The sequence below is a fragment of the Rhineura floridana genome, chromosome 1 (genome assembly GCF_030035675.1).
Source record: "Rhineura floridana isolate rRhiFlo1 chromosome 1, rRhiFlo1.hap2, whole genome shotgun sequence".
Lineage (NCBI taxonomy): Eukaryota > Metazoa > Chordata > Lepidosauria > Squamata > Rhineuridae > Rhineura > Rhineura floridana.
Genome location: NC_084480.1, coordinates 89434541 through 89446327, shown reverse-complemented (window position 1 = coordinate 89446327; position 11787 = coordinate 89434541). Strand labels below are relative to the sequence as shown.

The 11787-nt window shown below is 43.2% G+C and overlaps 1 protein-coding gene across 13 annotated transcripts in view; it reads right to left on the bottom strand.

Annotated features, from left to right (window-relative positions):
• Positions 1-11027, bottom strand: part of SEMA4D (semaphorin 4D) — a 169654-nt gene extending 158627 nt beyond the window's left edge. For 7 of the 13 annotated variants that reach the window (XM_061626024.1, XM_061625980.1, XM_061626006.1 and 4 more), the window contains exon 1: positions 9698-10000. The gene's annotated coding sequence lies outside the window, so the exon portion shown is untranslated. The other 6 variants (XM_061626068.1, XM_061626064.1, XM_061626027.1 and 3 more) reach the window with 4 other exon arrangements.
• Between the last annotated feature and the right edge of the window lie 760 nt (positions 11028-11787).

Genomic DNA, 11787 nt, shown 5'->3' with positions numbered 1-11787 from the left:
TACTAGGAACAGAGGTGTTTTAGGATGTTCATGCCTTTGTGGGTTGTTCAGTTTCCAAACAATACAGGCTTTTAAGAAGACAATGTTAAACATATTTTTAAAAAAACAGCATTGGACATCATTTGATGATATTTTCAAGACGTATGTGGAGACATCTGGTCACAGGTGATCATGCCTCCTTCAGTTTTCAGATTATGAGTATGATGGTATCAGAATATCAGGCATGGAACTCTGGTCCAAGACTGATGCTTCATTATGCACTGATGAAAACATTCACTGTCTTTCCTTTCTTTGCCACATAACTTACAAGGGTTAAATTTTCTTGAGAATCAAAACTGCTGCTATTGAGATTTCTAAATTTGTGTGAAAGGAACTCTACAGGAGTTTCTTATTTGTTTTCAATGTGCCAATTACAGTCAAGTCCTTCTTAGCTAATCCCCTGGCCAGTGGGACACTGGTAAGAAGTTATCATTTGTTATATTCTGTCTATAACCCTTTGAATATGTTTTTTGTTTCTCACCCACTGTCTGGCCTGGATTTCAAGCTGCTAGGGCATCTTCTTCCTTCCCCTGCATCATAAACATACAATGTTTTAGAACTGCAACAAAGCCAGAATTGTATGGCTTGGGTGATATATACTGTCTTACTGGTCACTTACCTTTAAATGGCACTAATTAACAAATTGTAACATTTTCATATGGCATGCAGCATTGTGGGAGCATTGGCAAACATATCCCACAGGTCATCCATAGGAGCAAGTTTGAAGACAGTCATAAAATCTGAAGACTTTATCTATTCTTTTGGAAAAAAGGCAGAAGTGTTGAAGGCGACCCTCAACAACACATTTTTGCGAAAGTTTTTTTAATGAAGACAGAAAGGTGGTCATCTGAAGGTCCTTAAATGAAACTTGCCATTAAGGCTGGCTATCTACTGAAGCAAGGATGCAGGTCACTTGCAAACATTTGCAGATGCAGTTGAGATTTGAGTGATCCCCAAAGGTGGAGTAATGAATTTTGTGAAAATGATGGGGGAAAAACAGTTTTGCTAGATCACAAGCAAGGTTCTAATTGGGGAAAATGTTTAAATAATTTAGATTTGTAAACAGGTTATATAGACCTGTGGGGTACCACTGACCCCCAATACTCATTTCTTTTTATATCACCATATATTATTATTACCCACCCTTCATATTAGGTCTCTGGATGAGTTAAAGAAATTTAAAATACAGTATTAAAAACAATTAAAACACATTATATTCACAGGAATAGGGTAGGTCCTGAAAATATACATTTCAAGTGCCAAAGGCAAGGGTGAAGAGGTAAGTCTTTAGCATTCGCTGAAAACTGTACAGTAAAAGTGCTAGACGCACCTCTGTGGAGAGGGAGTTTTGCAACTTGGGGCTGCCACAGAGAAAGCCCTCTCCCAGGCCACCATACCTCAAACTTCTGAGGGTGATGGAAATACCAAGAAGGCCCCCTCAGGTGATCTTAACACTCAAGAGGGTCTGTAGGGAAGGAGATGTTATTTGCCATTATGAAAATAGATAAAACATTGCTTTTTCACCCTCTATGCTCCTTTCTCACATGAAGTGGACAAAACAGGTTCTGGGCTAAGCCTAAGGAGCAACTAATAATAATAATAATAATAATAATAATAATAAATTTAATTTCTTTGTCGCCTATCTGGCCGATGGCCACTCTAGGCGACTTACAAAATTGTTAAAATACAATTGATAAAATACAATAATACAATATAAAAACAATACATCTGCAGCAACAATATTAAAACTGGGTAGGAGGCATTACAATTATAACAATTAACCCTCCCCGGATACCCCGAAGGCCTGCTGAAAGAGCCAGGTCTTTAAGGCTTTCCGAAACACATTTAGGGAAGAGGCGTGCTGGAGATCTTGTGGGAGGGAGTTCCAAAGAGTGGGGGCCGCCACTGAGAATGCCTTCTCTCTAGTACCCGCCAATCTGGCTGTTTTTGTTGGCGGGATTGAGAGAAGGCCCTGTGTGGCCGATCTTGTCGGGCGGCATCATTGGTGGCGTTGAAGGCGCTCCGTGAGATAAACTGGGCCAAAACCGTGTAGGGATTTAAAGGTCAATACCAACACCTTGAATTGGGCTCGGAAAACAACTGGTAGCCAGTGTAGGTCGAACAACACTGGTGTGATGTGATCTCGGCGGCGACTATTCGTAAGTAGTCGAGCCGCCGCATTTTGTATCAGTTGTAATTTCCGGACCGTTTTCAAGGGTAACCCCATGTAGACCGCATTACAGTAGTCCAAACGAGAGGTGACCAGGGCGTGTACCACTAGTGGGAGCTGGTGAACAGGAAGGTAGGGTTGCAGCCTTCGTATGAGGTGTAGTTGGTACCAGGCTGCCCGGCTCACTGCCGAAATCTGAGCCTCCATGGACAGCCTGGAATCAAGCACAACCCCAAGGCTGCGGACCTGGTCCTTTAGGGGTAGACTCACCCCGTTGAACTTCAGGTCAATGTTGCCCAACCTTCTCTTGTCCCCCACAAGTAGTACCTCGGTCTTATCAGGGTTCAACTTCAGCTTGTTCCTTCCCATCCATCCACTCACGGATTCCAGGCACTTGGACAAGGTCTCCACAGCCAACTCTGGTGAAGATTTAAACGAGAGATAGAGCTGAGTGTCATCCGCATATTGATGACACTGCAGCCCAAATCTCCTGATGATTGCCCCCAGCGGCTTCATATAGATGTTAAATAGCATGGGAGAGAGGATAGAGCCCTGTGGCACACCACAATTGAGAGGCCAAGGGTCTGATACCTCCTCCCTCAACGCTACCTGTTGGTACCTGTCGGAGAGAAAGGAATGGAACCACTGTAATACAGTGCCTCCAATCCCTCCAGGCGAAGCAGAAGGATACTGTGGTCGACAGTATCAAAAGCCGCTGAGAGATCGAGGAGGACAAGAAAGGTGGATTCTCCCCTATCTAATGCCCTCCTCAAATCATCTACCAGAGCGACCAAGGCTGTTTCAGTTCCGTGACCAGTCCTGAAACCCGATTGGTATGGATCCAAATAATCCGTTTCATCCAAGTGTGCTGACAACTGGTTGGCCACCACTCGCTCAATGACCTTGCCCAGAAATGGTAGATTCGAAATTGGGCGGAAGTTATCGAATACTTGGGGATCCAAGGAGGGCTTCTTTAAGATAGGCTTTACAATTGCCTCCTTGAAGGCTGATGGCATCACACCCTCTTTCAAGGATGCGTTTACCACCGCTTTGATCCCCTCGCCCAATTTCTCTCTGCAGCTCACAAGGAGCCACGAAGGGCAAGGATCAGTAAGACAAGTGGTTGGCTTCACAGATGAAAGCACCTTGTCCACTTCCTCAGAAGGGAGAAGCCGAAACCGATCCCAATTTACCGGCATGCAACTGGCCAACTCTGGTTCATCCACTGTGTCCACGGCGCACGGGATCTAGCTCCGTAAGTGTTCGATTTTATCGGCGAGGTGTTTTGCTAATAAGTCACAGGAGGCCTTTGACTGTTCCAAGGGTTCCTGAGCAACTGGACCAACCAGGCTTCGGACCACCTGGAACAGCCTCCTGGGACAACACTCCGCAGACGCAATAGAGGCAGCAAAGAAAGCCTTCTTTTCTACCTTTATTGCCACTTGGTAGGCAGCTACTGCTGCTCTAACCTGTGTCCGGACATCTTCGGAGCGGGATTTCCGCCACCGGCGCTCTAGTCGTCTCACCTCCTGTCTCAGACTACGCAACCGCGGTGTATACCATGGTGCTAGCTGAGTTCTATTCAGGGGAAGAGGACGTTTCGGAGCCACCCGGTCTAATGCCCTGGTGATCCCCACGTTCCACTCCTTCACCAGGGTTTCGACCAGGCGACCTTCAGCAGGTTCCAATTCCCCAAGCGCAGTCAGGAATCCATCCGGATCCATCAGGCATCTGGGGCGGACCATTTTAATAGGTCCTTCACCCCTGCGGAGGGGGCATGGCAACGAGAAGTCCATATTTACCAGGTAGTGGTCTGACCATGACACAGGAGTGGCAAGAATCACTCCCAACTTCAGACCACTTCTCTCCTCTCCCAGGACAAATACTAGGTCGAGAGCATGACCGGCTACATGGGTGGGCCCAGTATTACTTATTTTAAATTTTAAAAGCATTTTGTAGGGTCACTTTGACACCATCACCTTATGTTCATAGGTTTTTGTGTTTTCTTGGTCATTCCAGTAGAGGTAGAATTGATCTCAAAAGATGCAAAAGTAAAAAAGATAAACTTTTCACTAAATTAAGGAGGGAAGCCACTGAAACACCTCATGGCAATTCACACCTCATCATGGTTGAGGACTGCCTGGATCATGGAGTTGCAGAAGACCTTCAGTGCTGATGGAGTGCATTTGACTTCATCCGCTAACAGTGAGTTAAAGCAGAGTACATATTTATGTCCACTACACTCTAGTATTTATACGAGAATAGACAAATCACCTTCTGTGCAATCACCCTCTGTGAGCCACTGTGTGGTTTGAAGCCACCTGTTAACTGCAGGTGCATGAGCAGCACATCCTATCTGCAAGCAAGCACCATGCAATCAGTCTCTAGTACACAATGCATGCAAATTAGATGCCTATTAATAAAAACATGTATCATTTATAAACTACATCCTTGCCCTGTTGCATATCTACTCATTTGGTCACAGGTATGCAAACAGGCAGGCCCAGCTTTCAGAAGTCCCTTGATTTGGTTCAGATAAAACCTATTGCTAATGATTTAAGAGCAGCACTCTGTTGGATGCCTACTGAATAACAATTAAGTTCACTACCATGAACTTTGCATCTTGAAAATGGGTCAACAAAGGTAGGGGTCTTTTATTTTTTTCCTCAGAGTTCACTTTAATGCTCGCTTTGTTACCTATGGGCCTAGTACTATTTGATGCATGATGGGGGATAGGTATTCTTTTATTTACTGATAGTGTCAACTATGATGCTGGAAAAAGGTACAGAGAACTCTAAAGAATGGAATACAATGTTCTGGAACAAAGAAGCATCAATATTGCAACACCTTTTATGTCACAGATAATACTATCATGGAATGAGGCATGGTGACTATATAACAGAATAATAGACTCTTTGAGTGTCCAGGTCAAGCTTTATTTCTAAGGAAATAGTTTCAATTTCTTATATTATTGGAATGTAGTACGCTATGTTCTTTTCTGGATTCCCCTTTTAGTGGAAAGCTATCCAAGTTATCTAGAAAAACATCTGAAAGCAGGTTCAGTCAGGAAATCAACTCTGCAGCAACAGAACCACTTTCAGACTGCCCCTTCTCACATGACCAACCTCCAAATGGAACTCCAAGCACAATGACACAAAAACTACAGTGGGGTGGGGGGAAGGAGGGGTAATCAGCTGAAAACAGAATCTCAATAAATTGCAGAGCAGTTCTCATTCACAAGGGCACCATATCTATGATCTAGAATCAAAGGTTTCTAATATGCAAAATTATTACAGGTGGGCCCCGCTTATACTGCAGGTTCCGTTCCGGACCACCACCATAAAGTGGAAATCACCGTAAAGCGGAACCCCATTGATTATAATGGGGCACGTTGCGCAAAAATGATGCAAAATTGCAAAAATCGGCTTTAAAAGGGGGAATTAAAGCTGCTGCATTAGCAGAACGCCGGGAAGCAAAGCACCGTAAGCGGGGCCCTACTGTATCATTTAAATAAAGCAGTAAGCTTAGTTTTAGTACTAATAAGACTATATAATTTTATAGTTTAAAAAACACATTCTATTAAAATTCAGCACCATGTGTAGTTTTCAATTATGCTGAATTCTATAATTCACTCTTCAGAAAAAAGTTATACATACAAGATAAATACAAAAGCTATCAAAACAAAGGCTGATGGAAAATGTGCACAAAAGTAAGATAACGGAAGGAAAAGCAGCAAGAGAGAATTGCATGAGACAGTCTACAATTTCTTAAGTAGCTTGCAATTAGATTACATTGACAGAATGATCCTTGCTGGTCTGCTATCAGATCCACCTGTTGTGCAGGCTAGCAGGTAACAAGACTGCAGGGATTTTAAGTGCTGGGTGACCTAGTCTAATTTTTGGGAAAAGCAGGTGTAGATCCATCTCCAAAAGTGAAATGTTTCGTAACAGGACTGAGCATCCTGGATGTTACATGCCTTTAACACGCTTGGAGATCTAGAGTCAGTTTAAACCTTCATCTTTACTCTAGAAATTCATTTTGGCATGCTTTCTTTAGTAAAGGAAAATTGGAACTATACCAAAATAACTTAATTTGCCTGCAGGCCCAAGGCTAGAATAGAGACTCGCAGCAAGGAAAGGTGTTGCACTATATATCTGTAAGCCTGTAGAACAGTAATGGGGAACCTGTGGCCCTCCAGATAACAGAGGTTAGCCAAACAACATCTGGAGGACCACAGGTTCCCTCTTCCAACTCTACAACATTGGTCTTCAGCTGGTGGACTGGAACACACTAGCAGGTCACATCCTGCCATCAGATGTTTCACACCTGTAGCATCATTAACAATATCTTTGTTTTGAGTTTCTTTTTAAAAGTGAAGCAGAAAGACAGAAAAAGACCAGATGCAGAGAAGATCAAAGTTATTTTACTTTTAACAATTCTACAGAAAAGGAAACTGACAGCTGAAACATGTAAGCAGAGGTAAGAAACATGGCCTCTGTTAAAATCCCGTCTTCAACACATCTATTAAACACATAGGACCCCTATCTTCCTTTGCACCTGGTCACTTAGAAAGAGGGGAAAGTTGAGCATATAGGGCAAAACTGCTGAAAATGCATCCTCAAGTTGCAGGATAGGGTTAGGTGGATAGGTGGCTTTGGGTCTAGAAAGACTGAAGACAACCTTTTATGCTTTTACTGAAGAGAGTGGAGGCCAGCATCAGCCAAAGCAAGAAGAATCTTTGGCACCCTCTATATCTATACACTTTGAAATATCATTCTTATTGTATTTTTATCCCATTTCACAGCTTTGGTGCACAGGTTTCCTGGATAATTTATCCAAATAATACAATAAATTTGCATACATGAATCTGATTACTACCACTCATATGCACACCATTTGTTGAAGGGGCAGTAACACTATCACTTTGCCACATATAAAAAAAGCCACACAAGTCAGTCTTACCACCTTTACAAATGAACTGTTTGCACTATTAGACTCTGCTGCTGAGTTGAATGTTGAGAAAACAGCCCAGGCACCTCCCCCGCCAAGCCTAGCACCCCAGACAGTTGCCCAAGTCTGCCATCCCTAAACCTGGCTCTGATCAAGGATCTAGCATCCCTAAGTCCTTGTGTTAATCAGAATATTTATTACAGGAGGGGAAAAGGTTCTTCAACCCAGTGCTATTCTAGCCACCCAGTACTATCCATGCAAAGTCAGTGCATTTTGGATGTCCTCTGAAGTCACTGCCAGGAAGGTTCTCTGCCCGTCCCATGACAATCAGCTTTTAATAGAGCCAACCACATGTTAAAACCCTTTTACCATGCATTCTTTTTACTGTGGTATTAAATAATGTTTAATATTACTCTGCTGTGGGCACACCCATTAGTGAAGCACAAACCAAAATATGAAAGCACCACAGCATCTTCAGACCACACTACCAAACACCACAAAAGCAGCAAAGAAGCCTACTACATATAACTAAATTGCCAAGGCATCTGATGTCATTTCAACTCATGCCTTATAAAACCACAGTGCCACTGCAATGGGCTTTTTAAAACCCATTAACATTATAAGCCATTTTTTGAAAAATATATATACAGAATTAAGTTTTAAATAACTAAATGCCAAGAAGATACACATTTACAGTTTAAGATGAGAAATAACCCCAAGAGAACTCTTTGCAGCTTTATATTTATCAAAAAAGAGGGGAAGCCACCTCATGTATCTTTTACATGTTTGTACTGGCAATAATCAAAAGCCCAACAGAGGACAGGCACATGGATACAACAGGTGCACTACAGACCCATGCAATATCCCCTTCTCTGTTTTGGAATGGCAAATTCCAAAACGCTACTTCAATGACCTGAAGATACACCTGATCCCATTGAACAAAATGTACCACACTTTATATATTGCTTCAGGGAAGCAGCATTCTGAGGGAGCAATAGTCAACATGATTTGGAGAGGAAGGTTATCAACCTGTCAAGCCACTGTGGCGTTTCTTTTTTTAATGCTATCCATAGACTACCCAGTGCATGGTTATTTCCACTGACGAAGCCCACAGATATTAGGGTCAGTCCAGGCCCATAACTACTGACTATTTTTTACTTCCTTACTAGTGGTACCATTTCCCCCTACTCCCCATAAATAAATATAAACATTAAAATTAATACAGGGGGCAAGATAGTCTTTCATAACCTGGATTGAAAGCTAATAATATTGCACCCCTTCCAAGGACAGAGAGTTTAAGAGATTTTTGACACACTATATTTTCCTCTTGCCTTATTTCTTTTCACAGCAGCTCCATTATGACAAAAGCCTTCTCCCCTTCAGTTTTCGCCTTATGTAAATCTCACAGGAAAACAGAAAAGGCCTTTTAAACGTCTTAAGAACCACCAAGTGGAAGGTTCAGAAACAGAGCCCCTAAATCATGACAGAGTAATAGTGGAAAGCCACCTCTTCCATTGCGGTCTATGGACAAAGAAGCTGTGTTGTCCCCATTGTGAAAAGGGCGGCGAGGGGGGGCAGATTTGTTGGAGGTTCTGTGGTGGCAGGTGAACATATTAAACACCGGTTGCAAAGGAAGGATGCACGGGCTCTTGTGGAAAAGCCACTTCACAAGCTGGGAAACTGCAAAAGGAGGAAGAGCCCCTGGATGGGAAGCAGAGTAATGAAATAAAGCTGATACATGCAAAATGCAAACTCCAAAGCAATCAAGCCTCCCACTAAGACGCTCTAACACACACACCGCAGTCCTTTTCTCTCACAACCCACGTAAGTTATCTTTAGACAGAGAAAAGGGTAGCGTCGTTTTCACAGTCTCCATATGGAACGTCAGGGAGGAACCCCATTTCAGAAAGCCACTGCCGGCAGACCGCTCTACGGGCACCCGCTATAACTCCAGGTTTTCCTTTCTACACGCCCGCAATTGTAAGGCGACCACCACTCCCCACAAGCATAGCTGAACTGTAAACACCACAGAACAAGACCCCATATAATCCTGCTAAGTCCCGTTTCCAACGTTTGATCTGACAAGTCCCCGGCATGATTTTTGGCACACACACCCCTTTCCCCCCTTCTGATCCAGTGATTCTACCGATTATGATGTGCTTACTGGTCGACCTATTCCCAGCATATATACACCCAGCCTCTCCTCCAGGAGCCACCGCCGTCCATAGATCACCCTCGAATCCCACCACCAGCTCACAAATCAAATTCCAACATCTGCCGCGTCGCGCAGAACAATCGTCCCCTCTTCTGCACTCCCAAGAGAAACAAGCCCCATTTGTGCAAAGACAAACCTGGAAGAAAGGAGCCTCCTCCGATTCCAAGATCCTTCAATGGATTGAAAGGGGCTACAGAAGACGGAGACGACTCCTTTAGTACGCCTTCTCTCCTCTTCCCCGCCTCCCTCGATCCGCTGCAGCAGACTGAGCGAGGAGGAGGCTACAGTCCGCGGGTGCATCGCGACCATGCAAAAGCTCTTACCTGCTAGTGCTGTTATCTCCAACTTCGTTAGCCTCTTTTTGTTTATTCCTCCCGAGGAACAGGTTCGCTGGCCTTTTGCCGTGTTCTCAGCCGCAGCTGATGGGAACCGAAATGGGGGCGGCGGCGGCAGCAGCAGGAGGAGGAGTTGGTGCCAATGTGTAACAAGTTTGGGTTGCCCCACAGTATGGCGGCTGCTGGAGGGGGGGGGAGGAGGCAAAGCTAGCAATGCAAGCAATGCAACAGCGAGAAGCGTTATTGCCTTCTAGCCAGCCGCTCCAGGGGGAGGGGATACCCTGGCCAACGACTAGGGGCGGGGAGATTTAAAAAGCCAATGCGAAAAAGAAAAAGAAGAAACAGGTTTATTTTTTTAAAAAAAAGGCTAGTTCTGGTTTCGTTTTTGTCCTCCCAGTTAAATCACTTCAGGGAGGCACACACCCCCCCGGTGTTCTTTTATAATCGAAAGACAAACCTTGGCGCCCGAGCTGGGAAAGCCCAGATGAGGTACACGCAGAACCCTCCTGCCAAGGTTGCAACAGATCCATTTGCAAATATGTAGGGGTTTCTATCCACGTGGTGCTGCTGGTGACTTGCTGCTCTTGTTGGGAACAATTGCAAAAACGCTATTTCCCAATATCAGGATGCAAAGTGAGATCACAGATCTTCAAGATGGTTTGCTTTTCTCAGGGGACGTTAATCCTTTTTTGTTATTACAAACATTTAATGTATTGAATAACAGTTGTGTATATTTTAGGGGTTTTTTACTCTTTCAGAAGCCATATGCCAGTTATTTACCCCTCATGATATTTGCATGTTTAAAACTCTCTCATCCTGAAACTTTTGTTCTTTTGTCTACCTTCTTGTATAAAAGGCAGGAGACAAACCGCAAGGGAGATGAGGCCTTAATTTTTCAGAATAGTGCAGAAAGGAACTACAGGGAAAGCGTTACGCAAATTAATTTAAAGATGCATTTGCTAAAAATAATAAATGATCATCATGATAGGGCAATCTTCAGTTGTTCCAAGATTTTGTTTCAAGTATGTTTTTTTCCTGTAGTGTCTTCTAAAATACTGGTTTGCCTGTTAATTTTAGTGGGTCAGTTCCACTGCGTTCAGTGACTTCATTCCTTTACATTCAAATAATTTCAACTAATGGATCATGAAATAGATAAATCTACTTGTGAAACACCACTAGTCTTTGTCCCTGATATTGTTTTCATATTAGGGGAAACCACAAATCAGAACCACCTGAACACTACAGTTTTGCTGACTCTTGTAATTTCCAAGAATGTTACTTACTATATCCATATCCTACCTTTCTTCCAAGTAGTTCACAGCACCACATAGTTGTCCCCTCAAGACTAGGCTTAAAAGAAGTGACTGACCCATGGTTCCCCAGTGAGCTTTGTGACTAAGAGGAAATTTGATGTGACCTGAGAATCCCCAGGCCTAGTTCAGCCTCCTAATAACTACACCACACAGGCTCTCAGACTGTCTGTTCTCTGCTTGTGTACTTGTTACAGTACTCATCAGTCATGCACAGGAAAGCAATACATCTGTTTATGAAGCCTAACTCCATTCCAGTCTTCAGAAAGGAATACTTAAATGATGACACAGCCAGCCCTTGTAAAGGCAGCTGCTGAGAATTTTATTTATCAGTCAATGAATGATTATATGGCTATGTCAGCTGAGGATAACTGAGCATTTATTAGTAAAAGAAGAACCTGAATTGCATTGGTTCAGACAAGGTGTGGAAGCAGCAATGTGCGTCTGCATTTATGACCCAAGGTGCTTTTGCTGAACTGCTGATGAGCTATTGATCTCCGTCATACTGTTTTTGCAGGACTGCATTAACCACTTCGTTTGCATTATAGATTACTTAACTGCTGATATATGTGTCTGCTGTTTTTTCCCTCCACAGTATAAGGCATTACCAGCATCTATGGTGTCTAGTTTGATTATAAGGATTTCAAATTAGCATGCATGAAAAACAGTGGATGTTTGTATTCTTGATTACAAAGCATGACAATGATTAAAAGCAGCCAGATTTAAAAAGTGGATCATAAACTAGGAGGTGGTGATAAATGTCTTTAG